Raw genomic sequence first — 14,408 nt, 5'->3', positions numbered from 1 at the left:
GTAAAAACAACTGTAAACCTATGACAACAATAATGATAATGAAAAAAATATGTGTTTCTAAATTAATCGTGAGACTTTTGATGACAACACATACAAAGAGTGGACAAAATAATCAAATGAATTTTCAACAAAATATTGAAACTTTCAAACAAGCAGATGAGTTTTAAACCAAGAAGATTAAATTTCCACCAAAAATATTAATTTTACGCTAAACAATAGAATAAAGAACTAAAAAAATGAACTTAAAATAGAATTGTTCACCTGTCAGGTTAAAAATAACTAATTTTCAACCAAATAGCAAAATTTCACATAAAAAGGATAAATTTTCAACAAAGTAGGGAATATTTCATTTTTCAGTTTAAAGAATTAATTTTTATTACAAAAAAAATTATTTTCAACAAAATATGGGATATTTATATTTTCAGTTAAAAAATAAATTTTCAAGAAAAAAGCGACTTAACTAAATAGCTTTATTTGCAAGGACAACACAAATTAAGTTTCAACCTAAGCTATTAATTTTTCACAAAGAATATTGATATTCTACATCACGAGATGGACTAGATCAATTTTTTGTTAAAAAAGTTAATGCTGAACAAGAAAAAAGGTTTTATTAAAACTGAAATGATAAATTAGCAAAAAAAAGATGAATTTTCAACAACATAATTAAATCATCAACAAAAAAGGGTTTTCAAATAAAATTCTAAATCATAAACAAACAAAGAAAATTCAACAAAATAGTTACTTTTCGAATAAAAAATTATTTCCATTTTGCAACAAAAACAGTTAAAGTCAATAAAATAAGACGATACTATGGCAAAATAGTTGAATATTTAACCAAAATAGAATAATTTTTAACCAAACAGTTGCATTTTGATGCAAGAAATATTAAATGTCTACAATAAGAGATGAATGTTTATTCAAAAGAATATTTTTAAGTCAATACAGAAAAAAACATTTCATCCACATTTGGGAATTTTAGGCTAAAAACATGAATTTTTCCAGACAAGTTGAATTTTAAAACCGGAATTATAAACCTTAAACAAGAAAGTTAATTTTCAACCGAATAGTTTAATTTTTACCAAAATAGTTTAATATTTAACACAAAATTATAAAATAAAATAAAAATTATAAAGTTTTAAAACTTCCTTGTTGTGGACGCATTTTATTTTCTCTATCTAATTTAAATAAGGTTCCAAGTTTATTTTATTAAAACAATTCGTATGTACATTTTTTCCGAAGTTCATAAAATCTTAGTCAGATTTTGCGGCAAGCGGTGGCGGAAGTCCAAAATTCCCTGACTCTTTCAGATTTTCCTTAAAATTCCCTGCATAGTCTTAAATGTGCTGACTTCTTCTGAATGGTCTCATATTTCTGGATTTTCTCTGTCATTCCACAATTCCAAAACCTGTAGTAACCCTAATATTATTGTAATTAATCTTTAAAGTTTATAAAACCTCCTCAAGATACAAAATAATTTTAGTAATAGTTTCTGTTTCTAGATATACAAATTTTAATTTCTAATAGAGATACACGTTTTATAAAAAATTTCCTTTTTAATTCTTTTCTCCATGAACAATCGTGTGAAAAGAACATTGTCCTCCTCAGGGAGTAACTAAATATCGAAACCTAAATACAAATTCTATTTGATCAGAAAGAGCGACTCTTAAATCCTGTAAAAATTTTGATGTATTTGAATAGCTGTTTATGATAAATAATTATAAAAAATTAATGTTTATTTAAATGAGCGACCTGTGGATGTTATGACCGTGTGTGTGCAAAAAGTCGTTTGAGGTCTATTTGACCAACTGTCCACATGTCCAAATATAGGGATATTTTCTGAAGCTGTTTTTTAGTGATAAACTTTATGCTAATCCAATCTGTAAAATTTCACGATTAATTATTTAGGTTTTAAAAATATTGATTCATTAAGGCAAGAACGTATCTTTTGATTGAGAAAAAAATATTAAATAAATATAAACTTCTTCAGACGCTCAAATTCATCCTTGGTCAAGGTAAATCATTTTAACAAATTTTCCTGAATTATTGCAATTTTCTATTGGAAATTTAAAAAATACACAACTAAAACAATTTTTGAAAATAGAAAACAGAACTCTTGGAAAGGCCCTTGGCTTGGAATGACTTCAAAGTATGTTACGAACCAGGAATTTTTGACGGGAACACGTTTATTTTGTCTAAAAATCTGTGATTATATCAGCCCTTTTAACATACTTTCTCCTACCAAAAGTTTTAATGGAAATTAAAAACAGATTCCTGGTATATTGAATATAGTACTTCATATTAAACTTTGATGTGAAAATATATTTTTCCGAGCAGTTTAAAATAATCTGTTTCTAAACAATTTCAAATCCCCTGACCTGTAGCAATCCTGATATGTTTGTAATTAATAACAGAAATTGATAAAAACTTCTTGAGTAACAAAACAAATCTAATAGTATTTGACACTTATCAATATAAATTTTTTTATTTTTGTTAAGTTTTGCATTTTCTAAACTATTTATTGTATTAATTATTTCTTCCACGACCAGTCTTGCGAAAAGTGCATCCTCCTCTTCAGGGAATAATTAAATATCTGAATCTAAACTGCCATTCTGAATGAATTCAAAAGCAACTAGAGCAGAGAGAAAATGGATAGGGATCGCAGTATAGAGTTTCTCGAATATAATTAATCGATGGTGTCGTGACCCTGAAAGTTATTCTTGTTAAATACGGCGACTACAAGGTGTGGACTCGCTCTGTGTAATTTTCCCTGGAGAAATTGTTCCATGGCAGTTTGGCGTAATGACTTTGGCTTTCGGTGTTCGAAACTAAGCGGAAACTCGTAAAAGGTCGTGTGACCATAGACTTTATTCTCTAATATATTATCCTCCATCTATTAAAGTCGTCTTAACAACCCTTGAGGCACATTCGACATCGAAATCAACATAACATTGACGAATTATCATAATACAAGACCTTGTGTTTTCGTCCTTGAAAATCAATACGAGGATTGTCCAGAAAGTATTCGACCTTGTAATGGACCAGGAGTAAGAGTTCACAGGAAAAAAAAAACAGAAAATAAACTTTACAGCGATTTCCGACAAAAGATTCGCTGCAACAAAAATTAACTTTACAGGATAAACTTTAACGAAATATCGGTTAAATTTTCTTTTGTTTTTCTATGACAACACATGTGTTTTGAAAAACGCGAAGTTGTCTGAATAAAACTTTATCACTTTAAAAAATTTCCTGCTAAAAATTTTATCATTATTTTATTCTGTTAATTCTGGTCAATGACGATGATATCCCCTTTAAAGTACTTACTACTATAAAGAGAAAACATTTTTCTAATGAATGTTTATTTAAAAGAGCGACCTGTTAATGTTAGGACGCCCCTTGATTCATTTGAAATCGCCTACGCCATTTGTGGACAAAAATCGACCGACAGTGCAATTGTTAACGGATTTTGATGTTTTTACATGCTCATTCTAATGAGAAGGTTTTGGTTTTGCGTAAAATTTCACTTTTCGGTTTTCTTCAAATCTCCACGTTTTGAGACCCACTAAGTAAAAAAAAAACAATTTTTACGAAGAAAGAACAAGTTCGTAAATCAACTATTTTGGGTCGAAATTCAAAAAGTGAGCACATTTTCAAACATTTTGAAACCACATTTTTTCAAGATTTCAAAATTCTATTCACAGTTATTCATAGTACTCAGAAACTGAAACAATTTATCATTATAACTTTTCTCTATAAAAGAAAATTATCAGAGCTAGAGAATTTTCAAAATAAAAAAAACTATAATTAACATTTTAAGTCAAACAACGCATGATATAAAAAAAGGCCAGGAGAAGAAAAACGTTGATTTTTAAAAGCCCTACAAAATTATTGTAACAACTTTTTCAAATTGGTCGAAAAGTTGAAAGTTCTAAATTTGATCGAACCAGAAATTTTAGACCCCACATTTTTTCAATATTTTAAAATTCTATGTACGGTTACTTATACTACACAGAAACTCAAACAATTTATCCCTATGACTTTTTTGTATAAAAAGAAAATGATCAAAGTTAGAGCATTTTCAAAATCCGAGAAAACAAATTAAAATGAACATTTTAAGCCAAAAAAAAACGTTGATTTTTAAAAGACTTACAAGGTTATCATAACATTTTTTGATTTGGTCGTAAAGTTGAAAATTCAAAATTTGATCGTACTAAAACTTTTTGATCCTGCATTTTTTCATGATTACAAAATTCTATGTTCGGCTATTCATAGAAATCAGAAATTCAAACAATTTATCCTTATGACTTTTTTCTATAAAAAGAAAATTATCAGAGTTAGAGCACTTTCAAAATAAAAAAAAAAATAAAACAAATTAAAATGAACATTTTAAGTCAAAGAAAAACGTTGATTTTTGAAAGACCTACAAGATTATCATAACATTTTTTAATTTGGTCGAATGGTTGAAAATTCCACATTTGATCGTACCAAAGATAATGAGGAAAACAAAAATTCAATTTTTTGGTCAAACTATGGAAGATACAAAAAAAAATGAAAAAGCTAAAATGGCGCGCCCTGGAAAGACCTACTTCGTAATGAATCACTTTTCGATAGGTCGCGTAGTTTTTGTGTTTAGTCGTAAAAAACAACATTAAAAATAAAATAATAAAAAAATTGTGGACTAATGACACAAGCTACGAAAAAATTAGACAAAACTAATTTATACAAAAAAGAACTTCAATTTTTAATAGGACACCTAGTTTTTGCTTTAGCCGTAAGAAATAACATTAAAAATAAAAAGATAAATTTTTTTTGAAAAAACGACATTAGTATACGAACTAAAATTAACAGACAAAAGTTGTTCGCCTAAAAATATCTATAAATTTATTATTAATCATTTTTCAACAGGACGAGTAGATTTTCTTTCGAAAGAAAGAGGACAAAGGATCCTATGTAGGATCCTATATAGGTTCCTGTATTGGACCATACGCAGATGCACAATAGTTTTCCTTTAATCGTACAAAACATAATTGAAAAAAAATAAAAACAAGGAGATAAGATTCAATTTTAAGATTCAATTTTTATGCATATGATGAATTATAATGACATAAATTTATAGAAATGATACATGTTTCAGGACAGCAGATAATGCAATTTAATACAAAATTCGAAACAATTGTTAAAATAATCATGATAAATACAATTTGTGCTCTTTTTTGCAATATTTAAATAAGCATTCCCAGGCAGAGTTACATAAAAAATGTATTATATTTGATATAAAAGTATAGTGTATAATGCAGAAAAGTTGACATTTTAGACCGAATCGAGTGCGAAGCGCGAGATACGTGATGAGAATGTGTTCATTAAAGCCGAAAGAGCTTTAACAAAAGAGAGTGCACAATAAGAAAATTACAGTTGTCGGTCCGTTGACCTTTGATTTTAAAAGGTGTGTGCAAAAATGCGGGAGAAATGCAAAGACCGAGCGCAGACTGCGATAGCCATTAGTCGCGTGCCGTAGGTTCGCTCAAACTCTCGAGCTAAGCTCTTTCAACAAAAGAGAATTCACAATCACAAAATTACACTGGTGAATGTTTTAAGTCTTAATTTTAAAAGGTTTGCGCAAAAATGTTCGAAAATATTAAGACCGATTGCGAAGCGCGGGGCAAATACATCATCGAGCGCGAAGCGCGAGAACCAACAGTCTTCCGCCCTAGGCGCGCTCAAGCTTGCGAGCGAAGCGAGCCGCGCGCGTTGCTCGCTATAAGAATGCGCGGGCGTAGCTGGCAGATTTTTTAAAAATAAATTACGGTATGGCTTCTAGATATAACGAGTAACTGAAGACATTTTATTTTGAGTCAACAGAAATTTGTTATTTAAAAACAAAGTTAAAACTACTTGTTGCTAACTTTCTCCGTGATATAATTTCCTCTAAGACATTTAAATTCTTTAAAAAAGGTTATGAATAAATTTAGTAACTAATTAAAAATAATTTTCAGTGGTTAAGAGTAACAACAAAAATTGGTAATAATATTATAAATAAATTAATTAACAACATTAATTTTTTCGTGATTCGCAATGATTACCTGAATTTAACTCACAGCTTTTGTATAAAGTATCACAGATAATAATGAACGCTTACAATGAAATAAGAATAGCTAATTATTGCCAATTATTTAAACAAGTTTTATAAACAAATTCACATTTTGACCATTTTTTGATGAAAAGACTTGATTATTTTTACGGAATCATCTTAAAATGGTTCGCCAAACACTTGCTATCATATTTTTCATATTAACCAACAAATTTTAATTTTTTAAACAATCTTCATAAACAAATACACATTTCACTCAGTTTTTTATGAATAGGATTGATTTTTTGCGTAATCAACTTGAAATGTCTTGCCAATGACACCTTGCGGTCATATTTTTCATAATAACCAAAATGAGTCTTCGGTAATTACTAATAACTATTTTCATACTAACTGTTTTAACTTTAAAAATTTTTGAATGATACTCCCACTTTCGGCAAGTTTCATTTTCGACGTGCCTCTTACATTTTTTTAGATGACTCAATATTTTTATTTTTTCAAATTTCGAAATCTTTTTACTTGATTACTTCATAAAATCCATAACATTTGATCAGTCTTAACATATCCCTAACCATTCCGTGATAACTCAAAATTTGGATTTTTTTCTATTATCAGGGTCGATAGAGTTTTGTAAAAAGAAATTCTGTGGTACCTTTTTTTTGTATTCACTTCAAAGATTAAACATTTTCGAGATAATTACTAACGTATAACGAAGTTTTTATATATTTATCTATTCTAACATAATTTACTCAAAATTAAAAAAAAAGCATTTCCAAAATTTCCAAAATTTCCAAAAAGAACCAGAAAGGTTTAAGGGCAATTCTTTAAATTTCTAAACATTTTTCAAAACTTAAGAGATGATTTGGAATTGACTTAAAACATATTGAAAAAGGTTTGAAAGAATTTCAAAAATAGTTTCGAATTTGAGAAGATTAAAAAAATTTTGTTATCAATTTTTAGAAATATTTTGTAGGCAATATTTTTAGTTTTTAAAAAGTGTTCAAAATTCAAGGGATAATTTGATTTAAATCAGAGGATATTTAGAAAATTTAAAAAAATTGATAAAATAATTTTAAACTTGAAAAGATTTTAAGAAATTTAAATAAATATGTAAATTTTGGATGATTTTGATATAAATTTTTTAAATTTTTTATGAATTTCGAAAGGTTTTGAGACAATATTAAAAATTCTTATGATTCCTGGAAATATCTTTAATGATCCTTTAGATTAAACAATTAATTTTAATTGTTTTCAACAAAAATTAAAAAAAAAAACCCTTTTCAAAACATTTGTAAAAGTCCTCAATATCTTTTAAAGGGAATCCAATTTTTCAGAAAATTTGGAACAACCATGTAAAATAAATAAATTTTCTGGATACTTTTGCGGCATATCTGAAGCTTTAAAAATATCTTTGAAGTTTCGCAAGAAGGCTTGGAAAATTATATTCATATAACCTTGATAACAAATAAGGAAAAAAACTCAAGAAATAAATGGATTTTCGAAAGTATAATTATATTAGTTGAAATTTTTTCCTTTCTTAACTAAAAAATCTTTTTCGATGGAAAATTGAACTACTTTTTTGAAAATTTACTTTTCTGTTCACATTTTTATTTGAGATATCTGAATTCTTCCAAAGCATTTTTGAATTTTCTCAAGAATCTGAAGAAAATTATATTTCTGTATCCTCAAAAACAGATCAACAAATAAACCTAAGAAATAAATGGTTAGGATCCTAATAAATAAGCAATAAGGTAACACAGACTTTCCTCTAACAACAGTTTATCAATTGTTTAAAACAAAATATTTTTTGTTCAGGACAAGTATTGCTTCATTTTTTCAAATAGTAAAAATTATTTCGAGTAAGGTAAGTCGTATTTTTTGAAAGTTTAATAATTAAAAAAAAGTGTTTAGGGCTTAATTTGACTTCTTAATCTCAATTTTATCATCATATCGCATCTTTGAAAGTGTTAATACCCTCCGTAAACATTTTTTTAGGGGAAATTTTCAGTTTCACATGGCACCTTAATAGAGAATTTTCTGCACTGGACAAGGGTTTATATTTAAAATTGTAAAAGCGATCATTTAAAAAAAATTTTTAATCGATTTTTCGGATCAAGAACTTCTACAGCGAGCACGAAATATTCGTGTTTAGAAAGAAAAACTGAGGATTATTTTTTAACAAAAAGAAAGAAATTTCCGATTTAAGAATTTTCAAAAATATAAAAAAATAACACATTATTTGATTAAAATATTTAATTCAATTTTATAGAAAAAATACTTCTAAACAAATATAACTTCCATAAATAAATATATCAAATACTGGAGCAAAGAAGAAATCAAATCAAAAGATACTGCACAAGGCGAAGACGACTGAATAAACATTAAGAAAACTCAAAGGTCCGTCGTAACGTTGCATTAATTATTCATCGAGTTTACGTATATTTCAATACTTCAATGAATATTTTTCTTATGGCGAGAAACCCCTTGAATTTTGCCCTAAATATCGAAGAGCACTTATTTTTTTCATTTTTTCCTAACCGTTAAAATATTATTTTATCCATTTTGTATTAGACAGGAAAAATACATTCAAAACATTTAAAATACAATTTGGTAAAATAACTTACAATTCACTGATCAAATTTGAAGGTAATCTAATTATATTATTTTAGATTTACCAAAATTGACAGAAATAATGTAAAAAAAGTCCATGACATTTGAAATATTGCTAATTTTAGGATTACGAGGATTTAAAAAGTAGTTGATTGGAAGTTTATTCTTGGATGTATAATATATTTTTCAATTCTGAATGATAAAATAACAACAACCTAGTTGAACAATCAATGAAAAAGATGCATTTTCAATAAATAAGATTAGTTTTGTAGCCAAAAATGTGAATTTTAACAAAATAAGTAAATTTTCTACCGAATATTTAAATTTTCTAACAAAAAACCAGAATCCTAAAGTAGATTAACTTTTAAGTAGTTGACTTTACACTCAGAAATATATGAATTTTCAATCAAAAATGTTTATTTGCAACCAAATAGATTCCTTTTTAAACAAAAATATTAATTTCCCTGCATAAAAAATTCATTTTTCATCAAAAACACACATTTTTACAATAATACACTTTTAAAACACATACATGAATTTTTAAATAGAAAATTTCAATCTTCAAGCAAAAATGTAACAGTTAAACAGTACTCTAAGAAAATTTAAAAATAAAAAAAACGAAATTTCAACAAAATAGTTCAATTTTCAAAAAAAAAAATTAGTTTTGAACCATAAAGATGAAATTTTTTGAATCTTGACTATATTATATGAATTTTCAAACCAAATACTTACTATTTTGACTAAAAAACTTTAATCTTGAATCAAGAACAAAACAGTTAGAATTTAAGATAAAAAAATTAATTCCCAAACAAAAAAAGCAAATTTTGATCAAAATAATTCAATTTTCTGAAACGAAGATTGATTTTCAACTAAAGTATTGAACCTTACAAAAAACAATAAATTCTCAAAAAAAGAGTTAAGTATTTAACCAAATAGTTTCATTTTTAAACAAAAAAAAATTTTTTTAAACAAGAAGATCAATTTTCTACAAAAGAAGATAAATTTTCAGCAACATACATGAACTTTCAAACAAGTAGTTCAATTTTAAAATAAAGAAGATACTTTTCAACCAAATAGATCAAATGTTCACTATAAATGATAAATTTATAACCAAACATGAAATAGTATAATTTTCAGCTAAATATCCAACCAAAATGATAAATCTAAAAAAGGAAATTTTTATTTAAAAAAATATGACTCTTTGACCAAATATTCGCATTTTTAACAAAATTATTACATTTTTAAAGAAAAAGAAATTTTTTTTAAAACGAGATAAATTGCGAAACAAAAATGTAATTGCAGACTTTTTACAATAAGAATAAACTTTCAACCAAAAACAGTTCAAGGGCTACAGGCTCCGCGCGTTAGTTGCATCAGGTTGCGTCATACGTCCAAATCCAACAAAAATTGTTCACACGACCCTGACTATTTACTGTCATAAAATAAAGGTTCCAGTGTAAGTAGAAACGAGGGAAATAAGGCATATTAATAATTGAACTTAATTTTCAAATAATTAAATTTTTTATCTGAACGATTATCCAAGGGTGTCTATAGCCTATTTTAATTGTTTAATTTAATCTCAATGTATAATCATAATTGAGTTTAGGCAACCCGTATTTTCCCCGAAGATATTCTATTAAATCGCTCTATATGAAACTAAACGACTCTCGTTCATAACGAAACGAACATACGATCGTAGCAGCTCGAGAGCGATTTCATTAGCGATATTGAAATTTAATGTCCGGCTTTTCACTACAGAAATCAACGAAAGTTATTAACAACATTTTAAAGAGTCCTTCCGTCCAGGAATATGTTCCAATGAAAAAAAAGTTAATTGAAAAACTCTACATGGCGAGCTTTCTATGGTTTTAATTAAGAAAAATAATTTTAAAACCTATTTTCGTTCAGAGAAATAGTTTATTTTAATGAAAGAATATCGTCTTTCAGTATGATAAAATTCAATTTGAAATTCAATTCTTTCTTTTCGAGAAAAACAAATTTACTCTTCTCGAATGAGTTTCACCACCGAAATTAAACACTGAACCAACAAAATCTAGTTTCTTTTTCTGAAATATTTTTCATCATTCTTCCTTCTTTTATCAGAAAAAAGGGGAGGGAAAAATGTTAACAAAGAGCGGATATTGCAGAAAATATTACAGCGTTCTTGGTCACGACACTGGGTGAACTTTAATTTTCACGGAAAGTGCAATTTCGTCGTTAAATATAACGAGCTCAGCATCAGTAAACCAGCGAATAGGATGAGGGGAAAATGGAATTCACTCACAGCAAAAATAACTGCGGCTTTGAGCACAATGTTCATAGCTTTAAAAAAGTTTTATCGGTTTTCAGAATTAACTCTCATCATCCACTGTAGAAGAGAGGAAAAGATTTTACGGCTTCATTTACTGAGAAAAATGTTTCTTTGAGTTAAACAAACAATTTTTTTCAAATGTATTTTATTTGATTTCAAGACATTTTTATTTGAATTGAATAAACTTAATACAAGTTGTATTTGTTTCAAAATAAGAATTTTAAAAATTAAGAATAACTATGTTTTAAATAAACAAATATTTCTTTGACCCAGTATCAAAGAAAATTATTACACCATTAAGCCATTTCCCTTTCGGGGTAGGCGTGACTCACTCGGTAGGGGTAGGGAGAAGTGTGTGGAAGGGATAGAGATTTTTCAGATTGATCCGGAATTCTCGTGCTATTTAAGTAAATAACACGTTCGTTCCGCAACACTGCTCCGACCCAGGTTGCTGATCAATCTCTCTAACAATCACCCCAAGCGAAGAACCTCACGAAATCGTTATGTAAGGTTCCCCACTCGGGTCCATTAGTGGCCAAGGTCTTTTATTTCAGGCGTCATTCACTCTATTGACACTCTTTTTATTAACTATTTGCCGCCATACTTTCCTTTCCTGGCATACTTCTCTAGCTTCTTTTATGTCCATGCATTTTTTCATGCAGGCTCTCGTGTTTCTGTGACTTCTTATGTCTCTTCTAACTAGGTTCTCATTCACACATTCTAACCATTCTTTCCGCGGTCTACCTCTGGGCAAGCTGCCATTTACTTTACCTTGATACACTTGTTTCGTTAGTCGTTCATTTGACATTCTCTCAGCATGTCCGAACCATCTTAACCGATTTCTTTCCGATGTGTCTAATAGCGTCTCTTCTGCACCACATTCTTTTAGAATTATCTCGTAACTTACATTGTCCATCAAGGTTTTCCCGCAAATTATGCGCATGAATCTCATGTCAATTGCGTTAATTTTACTCTTATCTTTTTCTTGATACGTCCATGTTTCGCTACCGTTTAGTACAGTCGGTAAAAATATAGAATTATGTATTGCCATTTTAGCTTTATTTGATATATTTTTACTTCTGATAAAGGGACCTGCTCTACCAATAACCTTCTTACCTTCGTTTATGTGTTTATCTAATTCCTCATCTATCTTTCCGTCCCTAGTGAATAAGCTATCAAGGTATAAGAACTTATCAACTTGTTCAATTCTCTCATCATTTAATAAAATATTGCATAGTGTTTTCTCACTCTTTCCTTCGAACACCATAGTTTTTGTTTTATTTGCGTTAATTTTGAGGCCCATGATCTTCATGCTTGCATCTAGTTTATTTAACATTTTTTGTAAGTCTTCGATAGACTCTGCCATAACATCCTTATCATCTACGAACGCTAACCCACGTGCCCTTACTGTTTCGAGATCCACACCCTCTTCGTCGAAAAGAGCCATTCTTAAACATTTGTCCATAAATAATATAAATAACCATAAAGACATAACGCATCCTGGTCTAACTTCTTAAATAATATAGAAACAGTCACTCAGTTTCCCATTCACTCTTACAATCGCCTTGCTACTTGTATATACTGTTTTTATAGCTTGTAGGATCCATCCATTGACTCCATACTCTTTCAGGACTTCCCAAAGTTTACTTCTATCTACCTTGTCAAAAGCTTTTTCTAGGTCAATAAATGCACACAAAACTTTTTTTCCTACTCTCAAACTTTTTCCTGTTATTTGCCTTAAGCTAAATATTTGATCCGTACATGACCTTCCTGGCATAAGCTCACTTTGGACTTCCCAAATCTTTGCTTCTGTTATTTTCCTTACCCTACGAATAAGTATTTTTGAATATATTTTACTTACGGTGCTTAATAAGCTAATCCCTCTGTCATTATTGCACTCGCTTTTATCTCCCTTTCTCTTGTATATTGGTTCGATAATCGCTTTTTTCCAATCGTCTGGGACGTCTCCCATCACGAAACATAAATTTATCAATTCGCACGATCTATGTGGTATGCACGCGCCACCGTGTTTAAGCATTTCAGCGTTCTTACCCCCGGCAGTCTTAAAGTTTTTCAAGTTCTTAATTATATCCCTAACCTCAGTGACACAGACTTTTTCAATTGAGTTTTCCATCGCATCGTGTTCAACATCGCAGTTGTGGTGTCCTATAGCTTTATCTCCAAATTGTCTCCTAAAATAGTATCTGAAAGCCTCTAGTATTCCGTCTGCATTATATACCATTTCCCCCCTACTATTTCTCATGTTGACAATTTCTGTACTTTTGTTTCCTTTCATTTTCTTTTTAAAGTAGTTTCCTGCTTCCTTCAAAGTCGTTTTGTATTTTTATCTCTTCTTCTGCTCTAATTGTATCTTTAAATTATTTAACTAATCGTTTGAGTATCCTGTTTTCGCGTCTATAATCATTTCTACGTCTATTTCTTTCCCCATTGCTAAGACCTGAAATGTTCAAAGTTCTCTTGTACGCTTATCTCTTTGCTTTTCGGGCAGCCTGAATTTCATCATTCCACGACGCGTCACCAGACATTCTTCCTACAACTGCGGTACCACACACTTCAATCGTACATCTAACAAGGATATCCCGTAACATTGTCAAGGCGCCCTCTATATCATTGTTTTTTATACGTTCCTCCCATGTTGCCCTATCTATGCTTTCGATTATCTTATTTTGGAAATCTACTAGCACATCTGGTTTCTATAGGTTCTCAATTTTGATTCGCGTTTGTTTCGCTTTCTTGGTTCTCTTTTTTCTCCATCCCCGGCCTAATTTAATTTTTGAGATCAGAAGGTAATGATCAGTATTGCATTCAGGACCCCTCATGACCCTTGTATCTTTGACTAACTCTCTAAGCCTTTCATCCACAACAAAAAAGTCAATTATACTGCGGCTATTTCCTTTAGACCAGGTGTACATGTGGATCATTTTATGCCTAAACCAAGTATTTGTAATAAACAAACCCATTTCTAAGCATAGACCAACTAATTTATCTCCGTCATGTCTTCTAGTAGAATTATTCTTTCCCCATGTTCACACACACACACACACACATGCGCATGCATATATTGACAGTCAAGAAATTTCAATTCCAAATGTGCAAAATTGAAGAAATATAAAATGTAGATCCAAAAAAAAATAAAAAACCAAAAAATACAAATTTTCAAGAAATATTTAAATTTGAATTTAAGCCAAAAACAGGAATTTTCGATAAAAGAGTTGAATTTTCAACAATATAGATAAATTTTCATTTGAAAAGAAAATGTCAACCAACTAAAACAGATTAATTTTCAACCAAACATTTGCATTTTTAATCAAAAGAATTGATTTTCTACCGAAAAAAAAGAATTTTTAAACGAAAAAGATGAATGTTGACAAAATTGTCGAATTT

This window comes from Belonocnema kinseyi, chromosome 10, assembly GCF_010883055.1.
Source record: "Belonocnema kinseyi isolate 2016_QV_RU_SX_M_011 chromosome 10, B_treatae_v1, whole genome shotgun sequence".
Classification (NCBI taxonomy): domain Eukaryota; kingdom Metazoa; phylum Arthropoda; class Insecta; order Hymenoptera; family Cynipidae; genus Belonocnema; species Belonocnema kinseyi.
This window is presented reverse-complemented; position numbering follows the sequence as displayed.